At 44.7% G+C, this 11,826-nt stretch overlaps 1 pseudogene; it reads right to left on the minus strand.

The window, feature by feature from the left end:
- Positions 1-5,315: 5,315 nt before the first annotated feature.
- LOC127665597 (sperm motility kinase X-like) lies at positions 5,316-6,349 on the minus strand (annotated as a pseudogene).
- Between the last annotated feature and the right edge of the window lie 5,477 nt (positions 6,350-11,826).

The following is an 11,826-nucleotide window of genomic DNA, read 5'->3' on the forward strand; positions in this document are numbered from 1 at the left end:
CATCAGAGAAATGCAAATCAAAACAACCCTGAGATTTCACCTCACACCAGTCAGAATGGCTAAGATCAAAAACTCAGGAGACAGCAGGTGGTGGTGAGGATGTGGAGAAAGGGGAATACTCTTCTATTGCTGGTGGGATTGCAAGTTGGTACAGCCACTGGAAATCAGTTTGGCAATTCCTCAGAAAATTGGGCCTTATACTACCCAGGTATACCACTCCTGGGAATATACCCAGAGAGTTCTCCAGCATGTAATAAGGACACATGGTTCACTATGTTCATAGCAGCCTTATTTATAATAGCCAGAAGCTGGAAAGAACCCATATGTCCCTCAATGGAGGAATGGATACAGAATATGCAGCACATTTACACAATGTAATACTACTCAGCTAATAAAAACAGTAAATTCATGAAGTTCTTAAGCAAATGGATGGAACTAGAAAATATAACCCTGAGTGAGGTAATCCAATCCCAAAAGAACACACATGGCATGTACTCACTGATAGGTGGATATTAGTCCAGAAGCTTGGAATGTCCAAGATATAATTCACAGCTCAAATGAAGATCAAGAATGAAAAAGTATGGATACTCTGGTCCTTCTTAGAAGTGGGAACAAAATACCCACACAAGGAGATACAGAGACAAAATGTGGAGGTGAGACTGAGGGAAAGACAAACCAGAGACTGTCCTTCCTAGGGATTGATCTGATTTCCAGTTACAAAGCCCAGACACTATTGTGGATGCCAACAAGTGCTTGCTGACATGAGCCTGATATAGCTGTCACCTGGGAGGCTCTGCCAGTCAGTGCATGACAAATACAGAGGGGGACACTCTCAGCCAACCATTGAACTGAGCACAGGGTCCCCAATGGAGGAGTAAGAGAAAGGACCCATGGAGCTGAAGGGGTTTGCAGTGCCATAGGAGAACAAGAATTTGAACCAGCCAGTAACCCCAGATGTCCTAGGGACTTAATCACCAACCAAAATATACACATGAAGGGGCTCTTGGCTCCAGATGCATATGCAGCACACAAAGGGAGGAGAGGCCCTTGGTCCTGAGAAGACTTGATGCCAAGCAGGAGTGGGTGGATTTGTGAGCAGGGGGAGGGGGAATGGGTAGGGGATTTTCAGGGGGAGGGACCAGGAAAGGGAACAACATTTGAAATGTAAATAAAAAATATATCTAATAAAAAGTAAAAAAGTAAAAATAATTTAAATCTGAAAAAAGAAAAAGATAACAAAATACCCATTCAACAATGTTATTTCCAATATAGAAGACATATTGCAATGATTAAGGAATGAGGGGCATCAATTTAAAAACTGATCCAGGTGGCCTTCACTTCTCCCCAGTGCAGGGCCATCTGCCTTGGCTTCTGAGCGATGCCTGTTCCTATGCCACACGGAAGTGAGACACCCAGGTGATGCACTGTGCTAACAAAGCTGGGATCACGGCCGGGCGTGGTGGCGTACGCCTGTAATCTCAGCACTTGGGTGGCAGAGGCAGAAGGATTTCTGAGTTCGAGGCCAGCCTGGTCTACAGAGTGAGTTACAGGACAGCCAGGGCTACACAGAGAAACCCTGTCTTGAAAAAACAAAAAACCAAAAAACCACCACCAACAACAACAACAAAGCTGGGATCACTTTGTCAGCCTATCAATTGGACTCTGCTCAGTGGTCATAAGATTCCCCAAAGCAGAGCCTGCTGGGCTCTCTCAGCCGTGCAGCATCGAATGAAGAACACCCAGAAGTTCTCGGGATTATCACCCTGTCTGCATCTTCTCCATCTTACCCAAAAGTATGCACTTGAAGAAAGAAGGTCAGGCCTTCCGAAGGGCTACGTGGAGCTTAAGTTGAGTGTGGAATTCTTTATCACTTACTTTAGTGTGAGTTCACATGCATCCCCTCACAATACGTTTAACTTGTGTACTCTCACAGGTATCCTTGTGTACACGCACATGAATGCTCAAATTTGGGTGTGTGTGGTGCATGTCTACACAAGTGGTTCAGTCTCAAATGTCAATTCCCAGGTGCTGAAAACCTTGACTTTTGAACACAGGCTTTCCCAAGGCCTTGGAGGTCGAAAGGCACCTGTTTAGAAAGATGGTACTAGCACCTGCGTTTACTCCAGAGGGAGAAAATGGAGATCTCAGTGAGTTCTGGGCCAGTGTGTCTACAGAGAGAGTTCTAGGAAAGTTAGGGCTAAACAGAGGAACCCTGTCTCAAAAACCAAACAAACAAAAGGATTAAGAAAAAAGGGGGGTGTATCTGTCTCTACCCCAAGGTGCTAGGCAGCTAGCTGCAGCCACCATCCTGGCTGTTCCCTGGCATTCTGTAGGAATAACCTCAGATCTCCCGTGGGAAGAAGTCTGTATAGTCCGTATGGACAGACAGACTCAATGATCCCAGCTGTCTTGTGCTGATGAATCTTGACCAAGCTGTAGAGGTCACCCTCTTGACTTAGGCAAATCTCATTAAAGACAGGAGGGCCAGGAACAGCAGTGTGTCTATGCAACTTCTTCCAATGACATTCCCAGTGCATCCCCTTTATGAAAGGTATTTTGTTCCTTTATGCATGTATTCATGAGAAAAAGGAAGGGTAAAATCATGTTAGATCATGGACCCGTGCAAACTCCCTTCACCCCAGGCTGGTATGTGTTGAAGCAGGTGCCCTAGCAAACCAGGTGCACCGACAAAGTGCTAATGCAGAGCAGCCACAAGGGGGCAGTACAACACCACTTTCTAACTGGCTGCAAGGCCAGCAGAATTCCTGACATCCTTACTGGCAAAGATTGGGGCCCCCAAGCCCTCAAAACTTCTTCCTCACTTTCTGCTAAGGTACTATCGGTGAAAAGGGACCACTCAACAACACAGTGCCTCCAAAAGGGTCAGCAGGGAGCGCTGGATGCACAGCTCTTCAATGCCTCCCACAGGGCAGGCGGGAAGTGCTTACTTCACAGCTCCTCAGTGCTGTGCACCAGGGACAAACTCAGTCCTCAGGCCCACTCCAGATGTGAGCAGATGTCACAGAGGGGACTTCTGATTCACGGGGAATATGTGGTTGTTATGAGCTGCCAAGTCACTTTTCTCAGAGTTGATCATTAAGATTTGGGGGTGGTGAATGGGATGGTGTGTGTGTTTTAAAGAGAGTGTCACTCATTCTACACAGGCCTCAAACTCTTGTTTCTACCCCTCAATCCTGAGTTTCTGGCCATAAGCCACCTCATTTGATGGGATGCTGGCCAAGAACCCAGGGACTCCTGCATGCTAGGCACACTGAGCTATAGCACTAATCCTGCTGTCATTGTCGTTGTTGTTGTCGTTGCTGCTGCTGTTGTTGTTTTTAAGGATTCACACTGCCACCAAAGCTAGACTACTGTTCTCTCTATAGTATAAGCTGGCCTTGAACATAAGAATAATCTCCTACACAGGAGACAGCCTTCAGAGTCCTGAGATAATATGCATACACCTTCACCCTAGCTTAACATCTAGTCTTAATTAAATCTGCAAACTCCCTAGATATGGCTAAATGTGAGTCAGGTGAGATGACCTAAGGAGTGAGTGCACTAAACCTTGAAACAGTGGGCATGGAGCCCTGTCTTGCCACTTTCCTCTGCTGCATGTTTGGGCTCAGGCTTGTGGTGGCTTGTGCCTTCTCCTTTGTCCATCGTGATGCATAGAGAAGTCAGATGAGGTCAGCTCCACGGTTGTTAGTCAGAACACACCTGTTTACCTTGGTAAGAACAAGCAGTGTGCACACACTCAAAGAAATGGAAGCAACCTTCAGATGTGTCCAGCTGAGTGCAGACTCCAAGTAGAGACCTGAAGCTGACCTGAGGCTAGACCACAGCAGCACAGCAGGTTGCTGCCCATCATAAGGGTCTCCAGTTTGAGACCCTTCATTCTCACACAGTGTGGAACTCGGTGCAGAGTCTGAAGTCCTGTTGACAAGGCAAATGGTGGCCTGGAAGGAAGAAGCATAGAGAGGCAGGAGGTGAGGAAATTGAGGGTAGAATTGGTAGAGAGAGAGGGCCCAGCTGCCCCTGGAGTGACTCTACAGCTGTGGTTTTCATGAGCTTTGCTCTGAGTTTGGTCTAAGGTCTCGAGTAATGTGACCTACGATGGCTTTGGCATAGGAATGGGTGTGGGTGTGGGTCTGTAACAGTAGCAGTAGGCTACTGTCTGAAGGCTCCCACAAAGACACTTGCAGGCCTCATTCTCAACCTGGGAACCCATTTTAGAGAAGGTGGGACAGGTTGGCTAGGGCTGCTTCTCTAAAGAGAGATATTTCCCTCATGAGGATACCATGTAACAAACAAAGAGCAAAGGACAGACACTTCCTGTAGATCCACTCTGATGTTTACCAGGCTGGAGGAGAGGACACAGGGCTACTGTTCTGCAGACAGCTTTGGGGCACTTTTGCACCTCAGCCCACGTCACTGAGCATGACCCCGTGAAAAGCCAGACCTGCCTGCGTGGGATTTTACCTGGACAGATCTGTGCTGCTGTGCACAAGTCTTCCTGCGCAGGATGGGCCTGTGACCACACTGGCTCCTGGACATCTGGCCTGGCTTCCCTGAGGCGCTGATTCTCAGCCAGACTGACCCACACCCATGACTCACAGCCGTGGAGCCGGGGCTGGTCCTCTTCCAGACTTAAAAGCAGAACAAAACAGCAGGGAGGCTCTTAGTGACTTGAAAACACACAGGACATACTGGGCTGCTGCTGGGCCACCGCACCCATCTGACTTGCCAATGATTCTCTGCTACTTTTGGCCACGCCCACACCCTCCCCTCTCCCTGCTCTCATCAGCATCTCTGCTCTCCACTTCTGGCTCAGAAAGCATGAGGTGGTCTTTCAGGGGTTTCTATTGAATTGGTCTTTCTGAAGAGACAGAATATTAAGTTCCTAAATGTGCCACAAGGGGGCGCACTCATCATGTCTCACAAAGTACAAGACAGTATGGAAAAAATGAATGAGGATATGTACACCTGATCCTGTGAATGACTCCAGGATCCCATTTCCTCAGAGCAAGGTTCTTATAGGAGAATTAAATTCTCTTTGGTGGGGGCAGGCAGCAGCAGAGATTTTGTAGGAAGTTCATAATTGTCTTCCTCCTGCCCTTCCAATGGTATTGCCAGGTATGAGGGGGAGCCTGTCCTGCATCCTGAGGCTGGCCATCAGAAATGGGCTTTTCCTGAATGACAGCAACTTTCCGATGGACAGCCTCTTCCTGTTTGATGGCCTCTTCCTAGGTGAGGTTCTTTTTCTCCAGGTGGGTCTCTTTCTGCAAGGTGTCCCCAGAGGAGGAGCTGTGAGGTTACATTCTTGGGAGCTGTGGCAATTTGGAGAGCTGCTCTTGGGGACTGCAGGAGGACATATTCCTGTCAGGCTTATATGTGATGACTCCCGTGGTCCTGACAATGCTGGGGCTTGGGGTGCCTGGGAAAATCTGTGTGGAAGCAGTTATCACGCCTCACTGTTCTGATGATGGGCTGTCTCGTTATTTGATGGAGGGTGGGCCTCCTGGTGGGACTGATCAGCAGCAGTTTGATGATGATATTGAAAATATCAATTGAAACATGAGAAGGAAAGCAGAAGTTTACTGCAGAGGTCTGTTGCTTCACATCTACACAAGACCTACCTTGAAATCACAAGTTCCCAGGCTCCATGAGGAATAGGAGGGCCCCCCAAACTCCAGGCATCTATGGGGAGGCCCTCATATTCCTATGCTTGCATGACTTCTGAGGCACAGTATGGCAGTGTGCCACAGAAACTGGCCAGTTTCTGCCCAGGAACTATTAGCAACCAGGCCAGACTGACACAGCTTGGCTTCCCCCTGCTGTCAATCTAAATGTTGCAGGCCTTTGTGTCCCTAAAGACAGTGTGATGGTTATGGCAATACTGCACCACATGCATTATCTGGACAAACATTCTTTGAGCCTCGTTCTCCTCTAAAGACCCCACCTGTATGGTGTAGTCTAGTAGCTCTCCCTCTGAGGCATACTCAATTACGAGGTAAGTGGTCTCTGTTTTGTGGACCACATGAAACAGCTTGATAATGTTAGGATAGCTAAGGGATTTCGTTATCCTGGCTTCCCTGCATATGAATGAGGCATACTTCTTGGTGTCTCACAGAAGTTTTACAGCCACAGAGATAGTTGTGGGGACATGGAAGGCTAGTTTCACCACTGAAAAGTTTCCTTCACCCAGGGCATTCAACATCTTATAATTAATGATGAAATTCTTCTTAATAGAGTAGTAAGCCTTCAGACCCAGTTCTGTCATCAGGCCCTCCATGATTTGTAGAGAACCAAACTTGCAATGAGAAATAAAAGATAAATCTTTGAACATCGGGCCTGAGAGATTGTTTACAGCTACAAATTCCTAACTCTAAAAGACAAGCAAAAAATCAGAAATAAGTCCGACAGCCTAGATAGGTTTTTTGAATATTTGGGATGAGAAGAACAAAGCACCTTCTAAACCAGCAGACACACACTATGGTGTAGATCAGCTTGACAGGGACCAAGTGCAAATTGAAAGAACAAAACAATGGATCACAGACAGGAAGAGCTGCTCATTGTAAAGGACAACTGTCCTCTCCCCTGATCTCAGCACACACTGTGAGCCAACACCCCAAGAAAATCAGGTTCTAGGGGAGTGGCTAAGACAACAGATACTTCACAACTCACAGTGTCCAGGCTGGGAAGCTGGCTCTGGAGTCCAGAATGTCAACTACTCCTGCAGAGAACCTGCATTTGGTTTTTATGACACCGATCAGGCGGCCCAAAACTGCTCTAAGTCCATCTCAAGAATTACCCTACCCCTTTGGCCTCTAAGAACACAGACCATTCACAGGCTCTACAGGACACTTAAAATACTGATAGAAATCTTTGTATATAATGTTATTTCAAACCTTTGAAGGTCAGAAGAGAGCATCAGATTCTCTTAAAGGTGAATGTTTTAATGTTTTATACATGCCTCCTCACATATATGGACTCAATTTACCAATGAAGAAGCACAAGTTAACAGAGTAAGTATGTAAATAGAAGCTATCATTCTGCTAAACACAAGAAACACACCTCAGAACAAATATAAACACTACCTTGAAGGACACTACAGTGACTTGTAGTGTGCACTGCATGAGGAAAATGGGAATGGGGGAAAACCATGTTTTGTCAGAGCTGGTTGGCTCTGGCAGGGCCAATGAGGGAGACTCTCCAGCAATCCCACGCTGCTGGGTCGGTGTTAGCTCTAGGGGATTCCATGAACTTGCTTGATCTCTACAATTACAAAGACACATGGAGGTGACTAATAATTCACATAAAAGAAATTGAAATTAAAATAAATTTATTTTATTAGTTTAAAAATATAAACTTATTTTCATGTGTGAGTCTTCTGCATGTGTGTGTATGTGTGTTTGTGTGTGTGTGTGTGTGTGTTTGTGTGTGTGGGGGTGTGGGTGTACATGTATACCACATGTGCCTAGTATTTAAGGAAGACAGAAAAGGGGTCTGATCCCCTGGAATTAGAGTTGAAGATACTCATGGGCTGTCCTCTGGCTGCTGATCATTGAAGTTGGCTCCTCTAGAAGAGAAGACAATGATTGTAACTAACACCTTACTGCTTCCAGGCCTTTTAAGGATGTTGAAAAGATCTCTACATGGCTTTCACACACAGACATGCCCAAATCCTGCTGGGAAAGCAATGGGCAGTATCAAACCTCTCAATGGACAATAGCAGAGAATTATCAAAATGTGAAGTCTGTGTTCTGGTTAGTCTTTGTCAACCTAATGTCAACAAGAGTCCTATAAAAAGAGAAAATCACAAATGAGGAATTTTCTCCACCAGACTGGACTGTCAGCAAGTTTCAGAAGCAATTGCTTGATTGATGTGGAAGGGTGCATCGCACTATGCCTGGAGCAACTTCTAGATTGATGTTCCTAGGTCCTATGAGAAATCAGGCTGGGTAAGCCAAAGAAAGCAAGCCAATAAGAGGCATTCCTCCATGATCTCTGCCTTCAGGTCACCTGCGTTTCTGTCTTGACTTCTATTGGTGTGAAGAGACATCATGACCATGGCAATTCATGTAAAGGAAAGCACTTCATTGGGGCTGGCTTATATTTCAGAAGTTCAGTCACTTTGAGGAACATGGAACTGGAGAATAGCAGAGAGTTCTACACCTATATCAGCAGGCAACAAAAAGCAGAGATATAGCACCTAGACACAGTATTTGAAACCTAGAAACTCACTCACAATGAAACAGAAGGATCATAGATGAATGGCCAGTCTGAGTTACATATCAAGCTCCAGGCCAGCTTCAATATCTAGTAAGATATTGACCCAACAAAGTAAAACAAAGCAAAATGCCAGAACACCAAGGATTAACTGAATATTTTTCCACAAGCCTATAATACCAGCAGTCAGAATACAGACACAGGAAGATTTTGGTGAGTTTCAAAGCCAACCTGTCCTATGTTTCCAGCTTCAGAACTACACAGAGAGATCCTGTTTAATAAGAACAACAAAAATACAACCCATCTGTTTGCCAGATTCATGTCTGTCCGTAGGAGGAAACACTGCACTCCAGACCTACCCACACCAATCACACATAAAGATAGATTGATCCCCCAAAAGTTATGGCATATCCAGGCTCACAGGTGAGTCCACCACTTCTGTCTCAATACTTGGCCAAACTGGGACCCAACTGGCACCCCGGGAACAAAGGAACTCCCACCCAGCTGGGGGGACACATAATTCTTCAGGGTTGAATCCATGCCATGGAGCAGGTACTGGGCTCCACTTTTCCCCAACATGATCAGACCCAAAGATAGTGAGAACCCAAGGAGTTCTAAGACACACAGTTTCAGAGGTTCACAGGAGAGACAGGCTCCAGTTAGAGACAGCAAGGCCAGATAACACCAGAGATAACAAGATGGTAGGAAGCAAGCACAAGAATATAGGCAACAAAAATCAATGCTACTTGGAAGCATCATAGCTGCGTTCTTTTACTACAGCAAGCCCTAGATACTCCCAACAAACCTGAAAAGCAAGATTCTGATCTAAAATACCATCAAATTGAGATGATAAAGAACTTTAAGAGGTACATAAATTCTTCTGTATGGTGACCTCCAGTTGAACCAGCACTATTTGTTGAAAAGGCTATCTTTTTTCCATTGGATGTTTTCAGCTCCTTTGTCGAGGATCAAGTGGCCATAGGTGTGTGGGTTCATTTCTGGATCTTCAATCCTGTTCCATTGATCCACCTGCCTGTCACTGTACCAATACCATGCAGTTTTTAACACTATTGCTCTGTAGTATTGCTTGAGGTCAGGGATACTGATTCCCCCAGAATTTCCTTTGTTGTTGAGAATAGTTTTAGCTATCCTGGGTTTTTTGTTATTCCAGATGAATTTGAGAATTGCTCTTTCTAACTCTATGAAGAACTGAGTTGGGATTTTGATGGGTATTGCGTTGAATCTGTATATTGCTTTTGGCAGAATGACCATTTTAACTATATTAATCCTGCCAATCCATCCATGAGCATGGGAGATTTTTCCATTTTTTTGAGATCTTCTTCCATTTCCTTCTTCAGAGCCTTGAAGTTCTTGTCATACAGCTCTGTCACATGTTTGGTAAGAGTCACCCTAAGTTACTTTATACTGTTTGTGGCTATTGTGAACCCACACCCCAATGGTCACTTGATCTTTGACAAAGGAGCTGAAAACATCCAGTGGAAAAAAGCCTTTTCAACAAATGGTCTGGTTCAATTGGAGGTCAGCATGCAGAAGAAAGCAAATTGATCCATCCTTATCTCCTTGTACTAAGCTCAACTCCAAATGGATCAAGGACCTCCACATAAAGCCAGACACTCTGAAGCTAATAGAAAAGAAACTGGGGAAGACTCTTGAGGACATCGGTACAGGGGGAAAGTTCCTGAGCAGAACACCAATAGCTTATGCTCTAAGATCAAGAATTGACAAATGGGACCACATAAAATTACAAATTTTCTGTAAGAGAAAGAACACCATCAAAAGGACAAATCAGCAACCAACAAATTGGGAAAAGATCTTCACCAACCCTACATCTGATAGAGGGCTAATATCCAATATATATAAAGAACTCAAGAAGCTACACCCCAGAAAACCATATAACCCTATTAAAAATGGGGTACAGAGCTAAACAAAGAATTTTCACCTGAAGAACTTCGGATGACTGAGAAGCATCTTAAAAAATGCTCAACTTCTTTAGTCATTAGGAAAATGCAAATCAAAACAACCCTGAGATTCCACCTTATACTAGTCAGAATGGATGAGATTAAAAATTCAGGAGACAGCAGGTATTGGCGAGGATGTGGAGAAAGAGGAACACTCCTCCACTGCTGGTGGGTTTGCAAACTGATACAACCACTCTGGAAATCAGTCTGGTGGTTCCTCAGAAAACTGGGCACCTCACTTCCAGAGGATCCTGCTATACCACTCCTGGGCATATACCCAGAGGATTCCCCAGCATGTAATAAGGATACATGCTCTACTATGTTCATAGCAGCCCTGTTTATAATAGCCAGAAGTGGGAAAGAACCCAGGTATCCCTCAACGGAAGAATGGATGCAAAAAATGTGGTATATCTACACAATGGAGTACTATTCAGCCATTAGAAACAATGAATTCATGAAATTCTTAGACAAATGGATGGAGTTGGAGAACATCATACTAAGTGAGGTAACCCAGTCCCAAAGGATCAATCATAATATGCACTCACTAATAAGTGGATATTAGCCTAGAAAACTGGAATACCCAAAACATAATCCACACATCAAATGAGGTACAAAGAACGAAGAACTGGCCCCTGGTTCTGGAAAGACTCAGTGTAGTAGTATAGGGCAAAACCAGAACAGGGAAGTGGGTAGGGGTGAATGGGAGAACAGGAGGAGGGAAGGGGGCTTATGTGACTTTCGGGGAGTGGGGGGCCTGAAAAGGGGAAATCATTTGAAATGTAAATAAAAAAATTATCGAATTAAAAATCAAAGAATCTGTCGAATGTGGGTAACATAGCTATGAAGGGAAAGCTGAGACAGTGTTGGCAGCTGTAGATTTTAAGGATTGTTAGTCATAGAGTAAAGCGGGAGGGGGAAAGCATGAAAGGAAAAAGACAGGAATAAGAAGGGGATGGTATATGAGATTTAACTGAAGGTAAAGTACACTTTACAATGAACTAGATGAAGAAAGAAAAACAGACCTATAATGGCCTGAATAATAATACATCAAAGGAAAGCCACAGTGAGATGTATATGCAAAAGCTGAAGGTAAACAAGAGAAAATGAAAGATTAAAGAATCCCTTGGACAATGGAGTACTATTCAGCCATTAGAAACAATGAATTCATGAAATTCTTAGGCAAATGGATGGAGCTAGAGAACATCATACTAAGTGAGGTAACCCAGACTCAAAAGGTGAATGAATCATGGTATGCACTCACTAATAAGTGGATATTAACCTAGAAACCTGGAATACCCAAAACATAATCTACACATCAAATGAGGTACAAGAAGAAAGGAAGAGTGGCCCCTTGTTCTGGAAAGACTCAATGAAGCAGTATTCAGCAAAACCAGAACGGGGAAGTGGGAAGGGGTGGGTGGGAGGACAGGGGGAGAGAAGGGGGCTTACGGGACTTTCTGGGAGTGAGGGGGCTTGGAAAGGGGAAATTATTTGAAATGTAAATAAAAAATATATCGAATAAAAAAAAAAGAAAAAAAAAAAGAATCCCTTGGAATGAATTGCTGGCACAGCTGGGCTGAATTGAAAGGTGAAGTTCTCAGATCCCCCAGGCTCT

This window comes from Apodemus sylvaticus, chromosome 1 (assembly GCF_947179515.1).
Source record: "Apodemus sylvaticus chromosome 1, mApoSyl1.1, whole genome shotgun sequence".
Taxonomy (NCBI): Eukaryota; Metazoa; Chordata; class Mammalia; order Rodentia; family Muridae; genus Apodemus; species Apodemus sylvaticus.